Below are 17,500 nucleotides of genomic sequence, written 5' to 3'. Positions count from 1 at the left end.
TTCCCATATCGACGGATCTTTTAATTTCATGTACTACTCTACTCTAACGTCTCTACTCTACTCTAACGTCGCTACTCTACTCTAACGTCTTTACTCCAACTCTACTCTACGTCTCTGCTCTAACTCTACTCTAACGTCTCTACTCCAACTCTACTCTAACGTCTCTGCTCTAACTCTACTCTACGTCTCTACTCCAACTCTACTCTAACGTCTCTACTCCAACTCTACTCTACGTCTCTGCTCTAACTCTACTCTACGTCTCTACTCCAACTCTACTCTAACGTCTCTACTCCAACTCTACTCTACGTCTCTGCTCTAACTCTACTCTAACGTCTCTACTCTACTCTAACGTCTCTACTCTACTCTAACGTCTCTACTCCAACTCTACTCTACGTCTCTACTCCAACTCTACTCTACGTCTCTGCTCTAACTCTACTCTAACGTCTCTACTCCAACTCTACGTCTCTGCTCTAATTCTACTCTAACGTCTCTACTACAACTCTACTCTACGTCTCTACTCCAACTCTACTCTAACGTCTCTACTACAACTCTACTCTACGTCTCTGCTCTAACTCTACTCTAACGTCTCTACTCCAACTCTACTCTACATCTCTGCTCTAACTCTACTCTAACGTCTCTAACTCTAACACAACTCTGACATCAGATTCTTTTTACCAGTATCTTCATTGTTTCAATACTTTTACTGCCACACTCTGGCACCTTCATCCGTTTACATTTCCCCTCCGTACGAATTAAGCTTTTTTGTTTGGGGAGTGACAAGATTCCGCTGCTTGTTCATGGGGCAGCTTTTTATACAACACTGTTTTGCTCTTGTCCTGCTTCCTGTGCCGTAAAACACATCAATAAATAACGAAGTGACGTGTATGTACATCACTTCGACGTTATATTTATTGCTTACAGATTTTGTGTACGAGTTATCATCCTGAGTGCCTTTTCATCTTCTATATTTGGCTCTTACTGTTGATTTAAAGGACTGAATTTCACATTGGAGACAGCACAACAACAAACACCCTTCTATATCCGCAAAGCGATAAGAATTTAATATCTTCAATGAGCAAAGAACGAGGGCTACTTACATTTGGGGTTATAAGTTATGTTCAGATGACTCTTGTGGGTTTGATAGAGTTTACTAGAAATAACATATATATAGCGTTTTCCTAAACCTATATCACACTAACGTTTTTAATAGTCTGGTAGAAAAGGAAGAACTATAAGAGTTTTACGAGTGATGTCTAGAAAAAGTTAGTAAATCATTGCTACCTAACAACAGCAATACAATAATCATCTTATTTTATCTAGACGGCAATTAAATAAACTAACATCTTCAGTAAACGAAGACTATAAACTTTAACTACTTGAGGCCCTGAAAGAATGGAGCTGATTTGAATTTCGTGGCATTTAGTTAACTAGAAATAGACTCACAACGCGTTCCCTCATTTCCATACAGCAAAACAACAACACTTACAGCTTCGGTAATAATTTGTAAGAGTGATGTTAAATTTTTTTGTGACTTTGATGGGTAACAAGAAATGAAGCTACTACACACATCCTCCTTCATCTATTTGCTAAAACAATACCAAGAAACCTCGTCTTCCGAAATTCACCTCTCTTTTGGACACTCTTCTCTACTTTCTTTAACGGGAGACTTGCTAGCGGGCCTTTTTTTTTGCCCTTAAGCTCCTTCCATTACTGTAAAAAAAAACTAACATCTTCAGTAATTTGCAAGAGTGATGTTTATAAAGTACTCTACCACAAGCATTCTCCCTCATCCACAGGGCAAAATAATACCAAACTAACATCTACGGCAAACTAAGAATACAAAAACTAGGAAAACGTGAAGGAAGGGAGAGATTGACTGGCAAATATGGTTCATCTTAAGGCAACCCTGACCCCATTTTCCTTTAATTTTAGAGTAGCCCCCCTTGAGCCTCACCCCCGGCAACCCTAACCCCATTTTCTTTCAGTATTTCTTCCATTACCCCCGGCAACCCTAACCCCATTTTCTTTCAGTACTTCTTCCATTAAACAATTGTTCTTCTCTCTATTAACATCCCCTGACTTAAAACAAAATCCCAACCCTTGTTTACTTATCTCAAGAATAAGTAAATGTATATGTTTTAATTTTAAGGCAACCCCCCCTTAAGCAGTGTCAGGTGGATGGGAAAGTTCCGAAACGAATATAAAAAAAAGGTCACCTCAAGATTAACAGCTCAAATGGGGAGGATGCAAAGGATGGAGGAGAGGATGAATGTATAAAAGAAAAGAAAACAAAGGAGGTTGAGGGAGGATGACAAAGTGGGTGCATGAAGGGTGAGGAGGTGGAGGGTGAAGGAGGGAGACGCAGGTAGGTCAAGGATGAGGAGGTGGATGAATGGAGTGGATAATCGGTGAGTGAGGGGTGAGAGGCTGGTGGCGGCTCCTCAAAGAATGACGGACGGCGAGATGGGATGGAGGAATTTTGTTCGTGGTCAACCCGTAAGGATATAAAGGTTCGGGCAGAAGAAGAAGAAGAAGAAGAAGAAGAATTAGAAAAGAGAAAGAATGTAAAGAACGTAGAGTGGGGAGAAGGAAAAAGGAATAAGATGAAAATATATAAGAGTAAGAAGTAAGGATGTAAGGGTTTGGGAAAGGAGAAGAAGAGGAATGAGGAGGAAGATTGAAAAAGAGGGAGAATGTAATGAAGGGAAAGTGCGAGAAGGAAAAATGATGAAGATAAAAAAGTAAGAAGAACAAGTAAGAAGTAAGAATGAATAAGATGAAAAAGGAAGAAGTAGAAGACAACGACGAAGGAGAAGAGGAAGCAGAAAGGAGTAGAAAGAAGGGGAAGAAGAAATAGAAACAAAGAAGAAAAAAGAAGAAAAAAGAGGAAAGGAGGGCAAAAAGAGAAATAAATGTAAAGAGAAGGTAAATTCCTAGATGGTAACCCGTGGGACGCTGCAGGAAGAAACTATCATTCTGGTAGTTTTCGAGGTGCTGTGAAATAATCTGCTAACTGTTTCTGTTGCAAATCATTAAATCACTTGTAAAATGAGAGAGGTTCAACTTGCTTACTGTTTACATATTTCACTCACCGCACCGCTCACAAAGACCACAAGTGGACAAACTAGAACAAAACCAGGCAAATTAATGTTTTCCTGCTGTGTATTCCCCCAGCGTGCATGCGTGGTGGACAGCAGAGCGACTTATTTCAGCGAGGAGGTATTTCTCGCAGCATCGGCCGCCGCCGCCATGTCCCGTCCTGGCGCTGTGTTTCCGTCGCCCCGCACTGTGTGACGAATAAATTTAAACAACCCAAACCTAACTTTACGTAACCTTGCCCCCCTCGACCCCCCTTCTATTTGCGACGGAAACCCCCTGGTAATTGTGGAGAGTCACTCTGCGCCTCCAAAATACGATATTACGCCAAGTACTTAAACGTAAAGAAAAAGTCCCGTGGGAAATCGTTTTTTTTGGGGGGTGGGGGAGCATATTTAAACTACTCCAAACAAACTTTACATAACATAACCTAACCCTCGACCCCCCACATGTATGATGCGCCGGTAAAACTAGAGAAGTACAAAAGTATGTAAAACCTTTGAAAGGTTATTATTCTCGTGGAGGCAACATTGGAGGCGCGTAGTGACTCCATATTAACCAACTCCCTTCCTTCCCTCTCCAACTACCATGGCGGTCGCGACTGACGTAAATATTTACGAAAAAAAAATCTCAAAAAAGAGTGATTTGCGACGGCAAAGCAATACAGCAATGTGTTCTATGGACACTAAATCCTTCATAGAGCACCAGGTGTTCGCGGCTGTGAGGCGTGTGACAGTCTAGAATAATACTAAACAGGAAGGGGGAAGAAAGAAGATGAAAATGGAATAAGAAAAAGGACAGAAAGAAGAAAAATAAGAAAGAAGAAGAAAAGAAGAGAAGAAAAATAAGAAAGAAGAAAAGAAGAAGAGAAAGAACAACACACACACACACACACACACACACACACACACACACAGCCCCCAGCACACTGAAGTCCGGCTCGGCGGTGTGCTCGACTCGCTGTGACGGTCGACGCGTTTCCAGTTTCCACCGCCCTCCGCACCTCGCCGCGGGGGGCAGAGTAGGCGTCGCTGAGTGTGTGTGTGTGCGTGTGTGTGTGTGTGTGTGTGTGTGTGTGTGTGTGTGTGTGTGTATGTTCGCGACAACCTGATCTAAGCATCAGGGGTGAAGTAACAGATCCAAGCTCCCCAAAACAGGAGGGCCGCATGCACCCTCTGCCACACGAGGCCTGCCTCGTTCCCCCCCCCCCCCCCTCCCCATCCGTCACTGAGGGCGGTGTCCTCTCCACTCCCCTCAATGAGAAATTAGAAAAAGAAAAGCCAGTCAGTAAAGGGAAAAAAAAAAAATCTAAAGAAAACCCCGAAAACCCAAGGCCACAGTTCAGAGAATCCCAGTCCCTTCCCCCCTTCGCCCCCTTGCCAACACCCACCCTCCCCAACCCGCCCCCGCCCGCGTCCCCACATACTCAAAGGCGGCTGAAAATTGCACTCTCAACCGAAGCCGAAAAGACCAGAAACAAAAACTGTGCAAAAACTGGGACAGAGTGAGGGCGGGAACGACAAACTGATCTACTTAGAAGCATTTGCCAAAGAAACTAAAAGACAATACAGCAAACACAAAGGAACACCTCATGAAAAGTATAAAACGTTGATTGAAGGCATTAGGAGACGAAGGAAAGAAGGATAAAATAAGAGAGAGAGAGAGAGAGAGAGAGAGAGAGAGAGAGAGAGAGAGAGAGAGAGAGAGAGAGAGAGAGAATGCGAGAAGGAGAGCGAGAGCGGGAAAATCCTTTGGTCACCTGCATCTCTACGGGGCACACCCATCACATTTCACTAACCCTTAACCTTTCCACCATTTCTTTCCCATTTCTTCCTCGCCAACACAAGATAAAGACACAAACAAACACCCTGGCAAAGAAAAACAAAGCCTGAACAAACAAAGAGACATCATCTGACCCTTTGAAAGTACGATAGTTTTCTCAATGGCAGCCAGATGGTCCAGGTGAGGCGGTGAGCGGTGAGGACAAGCCGCGCAGCCAGACGTCAGTGTGCTATAGATCGGCGTCAAGGGTACACGTCGACGCTCCTCCAGCCATGAACTCTTACCACGCTGCCTCGAAATACTAAAAGCGAGGAGGAACTTTTGATATTGCCACAAGACTGAGAGGGAAAGGTACAGACAGATTCCCTTCCTGGTTCCCTTGAGAGCTTGTTGTGGTAGACGAAGGAAGGAAGGAAGGAAAAAGAGGAAAAGAAAGAAAAAGAAAAGAAGAAAGTTTGATAGCGATGCACACACGTTGAGCATCTTCGTCACTTTTCTCAGTCTCGGCGAAGCTTGAAGAGAGAGAGGGAGAAAGAGAGCAACACGTCTAAGGTAAGTGTGTGTGTGTGTGTGTGTGTGTGTGCGTGTGCGTGTGTGTGTGTGTGTGTGTGTGTGTGTGTGTGTGTGTGTGTGTGTGTGTGTGTGTGTGTGTGTGTGTGTGTGTGTGTGTGTTTCATCTGCATTATCTACAGTATATACCATTTCCGATTTCACGACTTTTATGATAACTATGGGTGAAAAAAAATGCTACTATATAAGATCAGACAATATTTAAAACCTTTCCAAACTATTATCGAAAAGTATATTGCCGAGTACTGAGAGGTAAGCCACCCATTTTACTTTCATTTCCAACTTCGCCTAAGAAAAACACTGGAAGAACTTGATCTACACGAATAAGAAACAGAAACTAGGTAAATCGTACTGCCCGGATGTCCTAAGATCAAAGAGAATTAAACCTTTTTGAACCATTGCCGAATACTGACAGCCTTTTTATCTACTTTCCTCTCACATAAACATAAAAAAAAAGATCTAGACGAATAAAAAAGAAAATAGGTAAAAAGCGTCCTGCCCCGATGTCCTAAGATCAGAGAATATTAAACCTTCCTAAACTATCATCGAGTATATTGACAACCTTTTCATCTCTTTTCCTCTCACATAAAAACGAAAAACCTGATCTACACGAATGAGACAAAGGAAATAGGTAAAGCGTAGTACTGCCCCGATGTCCTAAGATCAGAGGATATTAAACCTTTGTAAACCATTTCCGAGTACTAACTTCTAGTTCTTCTGTATGTTCTTTCTTTCTTTCTTTCTTTCTTTCTTTCTTTGTCTTATTTCCTCCCTTCTTTCTTTTTCTTACTTCTTCTCTTTCTTTTTCTTCTTGTTCTTCTTCTGTATGTTCTTTCATTCTTTCTTTCTTCTTTTCCTCCCAACTTTCTTTTTTCTTTCTTCTTCGCTTTCATTTTCTTCTTGTTCTTCTGTATGTTCTTTCTTTATCTATTTCTTCTTTTCCTCCTTTCATTCTTTTTCATTCTTTCTTCTTCTCTTTCTTTTTTCTTTAATTTTCTTCTTCGTGTTTCTTTCCATCAATTTCACCAACTCTCACACAAACACACACAAAAAACAAAGATCTACACAAAGAAAAACAAACAGGTATATTGACACAGCGTAGGTACAGTTCCCCTTGTTCTCTGTTTTCCTTCAATAAATTTCATCTCGCATCTTGGCTGGAGTGAGTGTGTTTTTTGTGTAGGCCTACTGATGAAGGGAGAAAGGAGGAAGGGAGAGGAAGGTATAGGAGGGTAAGAGGGAAGGAGTATGGGAAGAAGGGGGATAAGGAGGGTGAGTATCGGAGGAAGGGAGAGGAAGGGAGAAGGAGGGAGGGAGAGGAAGGTAGGAGGGTAAGAGGGAAGGAATATGGGAAGGAGGGGGAGGAGGACGGTGAGTATGGGAGGAAGGGAGAGGAATAGGGTGAGAGGGAGGGTAAGAGGGTGAGAAGGACAGGACGAGAGGGAGAGGGTGAAAGGGAACATTTTGGGGAGAAGGACGGGGCGGGGCAATGACCTTCACGTAGGCTGGAGTAGGCTGGCTGGCTGGCGCACACTCTCTCTCTCTCTCTCTCTCTCTCTCTCTCTCTCTCTCTCTCTCTCTCTCTCTCTCTCTCTCTCTCTCTCGTTCACAGTAGCCTTTTCCTATTCTCTTTATGGCGTTTTTTTTCTTCTTTTGCGTTTTATCTTCATTTTTACTTGTTTTTTTCTTACTTTGTTGTTGTTTACTCTCTCTCTCTCTCTCTCTCTCTCTCTCTCTCTCTCAAAGTGGTGATGCAAATTTTAAGATACTTAGAATTTTTCCCGTGTTGTTGTTGGTGGTGGTGGTTGTGGTGGTGGCGGTGGTGGTAGTGGTGGTGGTGGCGGTGGTGGTACTGATGGTGGTGACGGTTTTGTTGTTGCGGTGGTGACGTAAATACCAGGAATGAGTCATGGTGTGGGTGGTGGTGGTGGTGGTGGTGACGTGGTGAGTGTAAAGGTTGATTGTGAATGATGAATTACGGAGGGGGGGGGGTTGTGGTGGTGGTGGTAGTGACATGACAGCGGCGGTGGTGGTGGTGGTGGTGATGGTGGTGGTGGTGGTGGTGGTGGTGATGGTGGTGGTGATGGTGGTGGTGATGGTGGTGGTGGTGGTGGTGGTGATGGTGGTGGTGATGGTGATGGTGGTGATGGTGATGGTGGTGGTGGTGATGGTGGTGGTGATGGTGGTGGTGATGGTGGTGGTGGTGGTGGTGGTGATGGTGATGGTGGTGGTGGTGGTGATGGTGGTGGTGGTGGTGATAAGAACATAAGAACATAAGAACGCAGGAGTCTACAAGAGGCCGGTAGGCCTGTACGAGGCAGCTCCTTTGACCCTAAGCTCCCGTGTATCTAACCCCACCTAATATCGCTGTCCATGAATTTATCTAGTCTATTTTTGAATGTGACAATTGTATTGGCACTCACCACATGACTGCTAAGCCTATTCCACTCATCCACCACCCTGTTAGTAAACCAATTTTTGCCTATGTCCCTGTTGAATCTGAATTTATCCAGTTTAAACCCGTTACTTCGTGTCCTACCCGGTTCTCTTACCAACAAAACCTTATGAATGTCTCCCTTATTAAAGCCCTTCATCCATTTATAAACCTCGATCATGTCTCCACGCACCCTTCGCCTTTCTAGAGAATGCAAGTTTAACTGTTTGAGTCTTTCCTCGTATGGCAAGTTTCTCAACCCCTGAATCATCTTAGTCATCCTCCTCTGCACCGATTCTAACATTTTGATATCCATTCTATAGTAGGGTGACCAGAACTGAACCGCATAGTCAAGATGAGGTCTAACTAATGCTAAATATAGTTTGAGGAAGACTTCAGGGCTTCTGTTGCTTACGCTCCTGAAATAAATCCCAGTACCCTATTAGCTCGATTTCTAGCTTGAATGCATTGTGCCCTTGGACGGAGATCAGAGCTCACTAAGACCCTAAATCCCTCTCACCCAGACCTACTTATGAGAGTGTCATTTAAGCAATAGTTATGTGAGGGGTTGTTCCTACCTACACTCAGAATACTGCACTTCCCTACATTGAACTCCATCTGCCATTTATCCGCCCAGTCATATAATCTGTTGAGTTCACCTTGGAGAATACTAGCGTCCTGATCCGACTCAATTACTCTACCGATCTTGGTATCATCTGCAAATTTACTAACATCACTACTAATTCCTGTGTCTAAGTCATTGATATAAATAATAAACAAAAGTGGACCTAATACCGAACCTTGTGGGACCCCACTCGTAACACATCCCCAGTCAGATCTTTTACCATTGATTTGCACTCTTTGCTTCCTATTGCTAAGCCACGCCTTGACCCAGTTCAAAACTTTACCCTCTACTCTACTACTCTACTCTACTTTACTCTACTACTCTACTGATGGTGATGGTGGTGGTGGTGGTGGTGGTGGTGATGGTGGTGGTGGTGATGGTGATGGTGATGGTGGTGGTGATGGTGGTGGTGATGGTGGTGGTGGTGATGGTGATGGTGATGGTGATGGTGGTGGTGATGGTGGTGGTGATGGTGATGGTGGTGATGGTGGTGGTGGTAAATGTCAAGAAGAGAGAGAGAGAGAGAGAGAGAGAGAGAGAGAGAGAGAGAGAGAGAGAGGGGTGATGATGGTGATATACTGGTAGTGAATGGTGATGAATGAAGAATATCACCATTAATCGGAATAACTGTCTGTTTCTCGGTGTCTGTCTGTCTGTCTGTCTGTCTGTCTGTTTTATCTCTCTCAATTAACAAGTAAAACGTTCCATTAACATTATTACCAACACAAAGAACGAGTCAATTTGAACACTATTGCCACACACGAGAGGAAAAAATAAAGACAAATGAATAGAAAAAAAACACACACGTAAAAAACAAATAAATAAAGAGTCAAAATTCGTTCTTTTATACCCGGGCGTGTGTGTGTGTGTGTGTGTGTGTGTGTGTGTGTGTGTGTGTGTGTGTGTGTGTGTGTGTGTGTGTGTGTGCATTGTCAACATTGTTCTTTTCTTCCACTTTTTCACTCTTCTCTTTTATTTCTTTTTTCCTCTCCTTTCTTTTCTTATCTATTTTCTTTCTTACATTTTACATCCATTTATCTTTTTATCAATTAACCAATCAATTCATCAATCTATTTATCTATTCTTATCCGTGTCTATCTATTTATGTATCTATCGTCATGTCTACTTAAGTATCTAGCTATTTATCTATTCAACAATCTTTCTATCTATCTGTTTCTCTATCTCTCTAACTATCTATCCATCTTTTTAACTCTCTTTCTATCTATTTATCTATCTTTCAACCCGTTCATGTAGTTTCTCCTATCTATCTATTTATCTATCTTTATCTATCTATCTATCTATCTATCTATCTATCTATTTATTTCTATTTAGCAATCTTTCAGGCTTTCCACTACACAGACCTCCACTAACTATATGCACACCTTCCCCCTCACTCTCATCTACATAATAATAACAAAATCAATATTGACGTAATATTTCAAATTTTACTTCAACCTTCCTTCACTTTCCCTTCCCCTCTCTCCTCTCTCTTCGTCTCATCAACTCGTCTTCTCTCTCTCTCTCTCTCTCTCTCTCTCTCTCTCTCTCTCTCTCTCTCTCTCTCTCTCTCTCTCTCTCTCTCCTTCCCCTTCATTCCTGCGCCATGATTTTTTTTACTCCTCCTTTTGTTTTTTCTCTCTTCTCTGTCTGTCTGTCTGTCTGTCTGTCTATCTGTCTCTCTCATCAGTGTCATTCATTGTTTTTCTTCCTCACTTATTTTCTCTCTCTCCCTCATTTCCTTCTCTCTCTCTCTCTCTCTCTCTCTCTCTCTCTCTCTCTCTCTCTCTCTCTCTCTCTCTCTCTCTCTCTCTCTCTCTCTCTCTCTCTCTCTCTCTCTCTCTCTCTCTCTCTCTCTCTCTCTCTCTCTCTCTCTCTCTCACCCACACACAATAAGTCAATTTTCTCTCCTTTTCCCTCTCTTTTTCACACTTTCTCACTTTCCCTTTTCCCTCCTCACTCACTCTCCCTTTCACTCTCACTCACTCTCCCTTTCACTCTCACTCATTCTCACTAACCTGGGCACCTTCATTGATTTCCCTTCATCGTCTTAATGGTATGAGGGAAAGGGGGGCGAGGGGGAAGGGGGGAGGGGGTAGATGTCAATAGGGTGATGGGATAGGGGAGGAGGAAGGGAAGGGGAGGGGGTAAGGAATGAGGAGGGAAGGGACAGTGAACAGAGGAGGTAATAGTAGGGGAGGAATGGAGGGAAGGGAGGGGTGGTGGAGGGGAAGGGAGAGGATGAGATGAATGGTATGGGTATGTGAGGGGAAGGGAGGAGGAGGGATGGGGAGAGGGGAAGGAAGGGGAAGAGGAAGAGGGAAAGTTAGGAGGGTAATGAATGGAATGGACGGGAATAGAAGGGAAGAGAAGGGAAAGGAGAGGAAAGGAATACAAGGGAAGGGAAGGGAAAGGAAGGGAAGGGAAGGGAAAAGAAGGGAAGGGAAGGGAAAGGAAGGGAAGGGAAGGGAAAAGAAGGGAAGGGAAGGGAAAGGAAGGGAAGGGAAGGGAAAAGAAGGGAAGGGAAAGGAATGGAAGAAAAGTGAAAGAAAAGAAAAACAATAGAAAGGAAAGGAAAGGAATGGAGTAGAAGGTAAGCAAAGGAAAGGAGAGAGAATGGGAAGAGGGGAAGGAAGAGGAAGAAGGAGAGAAAGGGAAGGGAACAGAAAAATAAAGGGAAAGGAGTACAAAGGAAAGGAATACAAAGGAAAAGCATACAGCAACAGACCTCTTTGTCCTAACTAGGCTGTTTGTTGTTGCTACCATCTACTCTAATCTACGAGTCAGAGACACAGGACAGCAAAGGCGAAGGGAGAGAGAATGAGGAGAGGGGAAGGAGGAAAAAGAAGGGGAGGAAAAGGAAGAGTAAGGAATGGAAGGGAAGGGGATAGAAGGGAAGTAAAGGTAAGGGGAAAGAGGGAAAGGAAAGAGAAGGTGAGGAAAACTTAGTGGGTAAGGAATGGGAATGAAGGGAATAGAAGAAAAGTAAAGAGGAAAGGGAAAGGGAAGAAAAAGGGAAAAGGGAGAGGGAAAGAAAGTGAGGAAAAGTTAGAATGTAAGGAATAGAAGGGAATAGAAGAAAAGTATAGGGAAAGGGAAGGGAGAGAGAACGGGGAGAGAAGAAGAAACGGGAAGAGGGTGAGGAAAAGGTAGAGGGTAAGAAATGGAATGGAAATTAATAGAAGAAAAGTAAAGAAAAGGAGAAAGAGGAAGAACATTTAAAGAGTAAGAAAAGCAACGGAGGAGACTTGATGAATAGCTAATAATAATAACTAGACCCAGAGCACTCTGAGAGTGCACACCTCCGCCAAAGATCGTCCTAAAAATTGGTATGGGCATCAACTGTGATCCTATGCATCAAATGGAAGCATTTGTTTCGAAATTTGATGAAATTCTATTATTTTTGAAACTTTGACCTTGGGCGAACTTTTCGATGTCAAGGTCAAAGGTCAAGGTCAAGGCCATGCAAGGTGCATCTTTCCATGAGCTAAAATATGAACCAAGTCTGAAGTCTCTACGATGACGAGAACCGAAGTTATGGCCAATCTGACGTTTTGTGCAACCTTGACCTTTGACCTTTGATATTAAAAAAAATAATGGGTTCTATTCTGGATGGACACGAAGCTTCCCTGAAAAAAAAAATTAGTTGAGATATCCGCAAAATTGTGCACAGGAGACTGTACACGAACAAACAAACAAACAAACAAACAAATAAATAAATAAATGAATAAATAAATAGACATACTGACCGGACCGAAAATATAACCTCCTTCCAACTTCGTTGGCGGAGGTAATAATAATAATAATAATAATAATAATAATAATAATAATAATAATAATAATAATAACGACACTAACACATATACTTCATTTAATTAACGTGACTAAAAACAATACAAAAACAAAAACAAAACAAAAATAAGTGTTGCGGGTGAGGAGCGAACATTCATTAATCAAAGGAGAATATAAAACAAAGGAACACACTGCATGGAGGCGAAAGATAAAACTCGAAAGATAAAAAACAAAAACAACATTACAGCAACAACTCGTACACTGGAAAAATGGTATTCCCTCTTATCCACCCTTATCAGCTACGTCGTAATACCATGAACGCAACGAAAAATATCCTCCCCTCTTATCCGTGCTTATCAGTATAACATTGCAACATCATGAATAGCCAACCGTCACTTGCTACCATTTCCTCATCATCACACTTTTCCTATTTCCCCTATTTCTTCTCCATTCTCTTTACTTCTCTTCCCTTCCCTTCTATTTCTCACCCTCTCACCCTCTTCCCTTTCCGCCCAACGAACGATGTACAATGTCTCCTGTAAGTCCAAACACACGGTCCAGAAACTAGTCGCCTCACAAAAGATGTCAGGAAAAGGTTTAGCAGCGGACAGAGAGGGAAGGAAAGGAAAGTGCTGTGTATGGCATGGAGAGACACGAAGCGAGCACCATGGAGGGATTAGGAAACAGACGATGGTTGAATGCTTAATGGCTGAGTGGTTCAATTCAAGCCCCGCCCGCAGATACAAGCTCACAATCGTCAGTCACCGTCGAATGGCCCAAGACTCCATGACTACCCTTAAGCTGTCCTGATGACCACCTCTCAACCCGGACTCTAGCGAAACTGACTTAAGAGGTTCCAGTCTTAGTCGGGAGGCCCAAGACTACCCACATGCTGTCCTGATGACCACTTTTCAACCCGGGCGAAAGCGAAACTGACTAAAGAGATTCACGTGGAGCTACGGGGGACAGCATGAGCCAAGCAAGGTGGCGCCACTATAAACACTTGCCTGCGCCATTACGGGATAGTGCCGATCACGAGGCCCCGTCAAGAAAGCCTACCGGCGCCATAGGTCGAACGTAAATGAGAAAAAAGGGAGGTGAAACGAGAAAGGGAACGAGAGGAGCGGATAAAAAAGGAGAAAAAAAATAAATGAAAAAATAAATAAATGGGAGGTTCAAGAGGGAGACGACGAGAAAGAAAAGAGAAAAGAAGAGAAAGAGTAAAATAAGGTGGATGAGAGAAGGGTAAAGGGAGGAGGGAAGAAAAAGAATGAGTAGAAAAATATATAAGGTGGATAAAGGAAGGGTAAAGGAAAGAGAAAAGAAAAAGAAGAAAAAAGAAGAAGATTGGAAGAGGGAGAGGGGACAAAAAACACGTCAACACAAATGACCTTTTAATAATTCTTGATGTGATTTGGATTTCCTCAGAAGTTCCGAAGAAAACGTCAACCTAAAAAAAAAAAAGAGGATGCCGTACCTGTCTCCCTCATCTTTTTCTTTCCTTCTTATCCTCTCTTCCTTCCCCTCTCTCCTTGTTACCTTGTTTTTACCTTGTTTTACCCGTTGTCTTTGAGAGGTAAGGGAAGGAGGGAGGGAGGGAGGAGGGGAAGGTAGGGGAAGCGTAGAAAGGAAAAGGAAGAGATGAAAGGGGAATGGAAGAGAGATGAAAGGGAAGAATATATAAGGAAAGGAGGAGATGGAGAGGGAAAGGAGATGGAAAGGGAAGGGAGGAGATGGAAAGGGAAGGGAGATGGAAAGGGAAGGGAGGAGATGGAAAGGGAAGGGAGGAGATGGAAAGGGAAGGGAGGAGATGGAAAGGGAAGGGAGGAAATACGAATGGAGGAGATAGATGGAAATGGAGATGGAAAGGGAAGGGAGGAGATGGAAAGGGAAGGGAGGAGATAGATAGGGAAGGGAGGAAATGGAAAGGGAAGGGAGGAGATAGAAAGGGAAGGGAGGAGATAGAAAGGGAAGGGAGGAGATAGATAGGAAAGGGAGGAGATAGAAAGGCAAGGGAGGAGATGGAAAGGCAAGGGAGGAGATGGAAAGGGAAGGGAGGAGATGGAAAGGGAAGGGAGGAGATGGAAAGGGAAGGGAGGAGATGGAAAGGGAAGGGAGGAGATGGAAAGGGAAGGAAGTAGATGGAAAGGGAAGGGAGGAGATGGAAAGGAAAAGGAGGAGATGGAAAGGGAAAGGAGGAGATGGAAAGGGAAGGGAGGAGATGGACAGGGAAGGGAGGAGATGGAAAGGGAAGGGAGGAGATGGAAAGGCAAGGGAGGAGATGGAAAGGGAAGGAGGAGATGGAAAGGGAAGGGAGGAGATGGAAAGGGAAGGGAGGAGATGGAAAGGAAAGGGAAGAGATGGAAAGGGAAGGGAGGAGATGAAAAGGGAAGGGAGGAAATGGAAAGGAAAGGGAGGAGATGGAAAGGGAAGGGAGGAGATGGAAAGGGAAGGGAGGAGATGGAAAAGAAGAGGAGGAAGATAAGCAAGGAGGAAAATGATACAGAGGAAAGATTAAAAAGAGGGTGAAGAAGGAGGAGGAGGAGGGAGGAGAAGATAAGAAAAGGGGAAGAATAATATGTGTAACGAATGAGAGAAGGGAAGAAACAAGGAATTAAGGAAGAGGGGAGGAAAGGAAGAGAGAGGAAAGAAGGAAAGAGAAAACGAGAGGTGGGAAAATGAAGATGGAAAAGAAAAAGAGGGTGAAGAAGGAGGAGGAGGAGGGAGGAGAAGATAAGAAAAGGGGAAGAATAATATGTGTAACGAATGAGAGAAGGGAAGAAACAAAGAATTAAGGAAGAGGGGAGGAAAGGAAGAGAGGAGAAAGAAGGAAAGAGAAAACGAGAGATGGGAAAATGAAGATGGGAAAGAAAAAGAAAGAAGTGTTGAGAAAATGAAAGGAGGAAAATGGGGTAGATAAAGAAAGGGAAAAGAATGGAAGAAAGTAAAAGGGAGTGAAAGGAAAAAGAAAAGAAAAAAAGGATAGAATAGAAATTATGAAAAAAGATAAAAAAAGAAGAAAGCTAATGTATTAAGAGGAAGAGAGAGAAAGAGAGAGAGAAGAAGAAGAGAGAGAGAGAGAGAGAGAGAGAGAGAGAGAGAGAGAGAGAGAGAGAGAGAGAGAGAGAGAGAGAGAGAGAAACACCTGTCCATCGATGTTTATTATAAGAAAATGAGTCAGCGAAGCGAGGTGGAAGGGAGAACAATGCATGGAGGAGGAGGAGGAGGAAACATGGAAACATGGACTAGCAAGCGGCAGAAAGCCTGTTGGCTCATTACTAGGCTGCCTGCTTTCAGTGATTAAATCAATCCGTTTGCCATAGGAGTGGCTTGCAGGGAAGGATTAAAGCACTTGTGTACCTACTCTTGGATACGTTCAGTTCAATCCCGCTGCAGCAAAGTGGCGATCAATGCGTTTCTTGAATGAGTTGATGCTCTCTGTGCTAACCACTTCTGCAGGGAGGCTGTTCCAGTGGCGAACAACCCTATTCGAGAAATAACTCCTGCCGATGTCGGTATGGCATCGCTTTGCTTGAATTGTTTTTCCGTTGTTTCTTGTTCTCAGGTTAGTTTGTAGCGTGAAGAGTTTGGAGTGATCAACGTTGCTGAGCTTGTTCAGGTACTTAAAGACTTGTATCATGTCTCCCCGCAGTCGTCTCTTTTCCAACGTGAAGAGGTTGAGTCGCTCGAGTCGCTCTTCATAGGGCTTCGTCCTCAGTGATGGTATCATCTTCGTGGCGCGACGCTGTACTCTCTCAAGTAATTCAATGTCTTTCCTGTAATTTGGAGACCAGAACTGCACGGCGTATTCCAGGTGGGGCCTTACCAGCGGATTATACAAGGATAACATAACTCCCGGCGTCTTGTATTCGAAGTTCCTCGATATGGGAGGAGGAGGAGGAGGAGGAGGAGGAGGAGGAGGAGGAGGAGGAGGAGGAGGAGGAGGGTGCCAAGGAACTGTGATGCTGTTTGTCAGACGTGCCGACGAAGAGGAAGAGGAGATGACGAAGAGGAGGAAGAGGAAGAAAAGGAGTAAGAGGAGAAGGAAACAAGAAGAGAAACAGGAGGAAAAGGAAGAACAAAAAAAGGAGCGGGGAAGAAAGGAAAAAAGGAAGTAAAAGATGAGAAGGAAGAGAAAAAATAAGGAGAAACGAAAAATAGAAAGGGGAAGAGGAGGAGGAGGAGGAAGAGGAGGAGAAGCTAAAATGATACGTAGAAGAATTGAAAGATGAAGAGAAGAGAAAGAGAAGGATTCAAATGGAATATTGAAATTTACATACGAAATGAGAGAGAGAGAGAGAGAGAGAGAGAGAGAGAGAGAGAGAGAGAGAGAGAGAGAGAGAGAGAGAGAGAGAGAGAGAGAGAGAGAGAGAGAGAGAGAGAGAGAGAGAGAGAGAGAGAGAGAGAGAGAGAGAGAGAGAGAATGCTGAAGGAGGACAATGACATCTAGAAAGGCGAGAAGAAAACATGGAAACACTGAACAGCAGGCAACACAACGACTGATGGCCGATAACGAGTCTGTCTCCCTCAGTAGTTTCATCGGTTCGTCGGGCGTTCGTCAAGCATTCGTTTAGCGTTCGTCTAGCGTTCGTCTAGCGTTCGTTTAGCGTTCGTCTAGCGTTCGTTTAGCGTTCGTCTAGCGTTCGTTTAGCGTTCGTCTAGCGTTCGTTTAGCGTTCGTTTAGCGTTCGTTTAGCGTTCGTCAGGCGTTCGTCCGGCGGGACCGTTCATTCACTCCTGATGCAGCAAAGTAACCGTCAATACGATGATAAAATTAAGTTGATCGCCTGCACACTGAACTAATTATACAGAAGGTTGTTCCAGTGACGGAGGACTCGGTTTGAAAATATAGTTCTTTCCGATGTCTGTACTGCATCGCCCCGCTTCTTTTCTTTTCTTTTTTTCTTTTTTTACAGTAAAGGAAACACCTCAAGGGCCATAAGAAGTAACAATGAGAAAGAAGAGCCCGCTAATCACTGCCCATATAAAAAGGTTCAGAAGAATGACCAAAAGAGAGGGCGATTTCGAGAGGGGAGGTGTCACGAATTCACGATACTCTCCTCTGAAAATTCAATTGGTTTTCTGTTATTTCCTGTTCTTGGGTTGGCTGAGGGATATGCAAGCATTATTTTTAGCTCTTGCGGTAGTTAAGAGCTGAACAAACATCACCATATAAAGTGCGGTAGTTAAGAGCTGAACAAACAT

The 17,500-nt window shown here is 43.5% G+C and overlaps 1 protein-coding gene across 2 annotated transcripts in view; it reads right to left on the bottom strand.

Annotated features, from left to right (window-relative positions):
* Nucleotides 1-17,500, bottom strand: part of LOC127005609 (ninein-like protein) — a 175,462-nt gene that overhangs the window by 120,889 nt on the left and 37,073 nt on the right. The window lies entirely within an intron of this gene.

The sequence above is a fragment of the Eriocheir sinensis genome, chromosome 30, assembly GCF_024679095.1.
Source record: "Eriocheir sinensis breed Jianghai 21 chromosome 30, ASM2467909v1, whole genome shotgun sequence".
Lineage (NCBI taxonomy): Eukaryota > Metazoa > Arthropoda > Malacostraca > Decapoda > Varunidae > Eriocheir > Eriocheir sinensis.
Note: the sequence above shows the minus strand (reverse complement) of the source record. Positions and strands in the feature narration are given on the sequence as shown.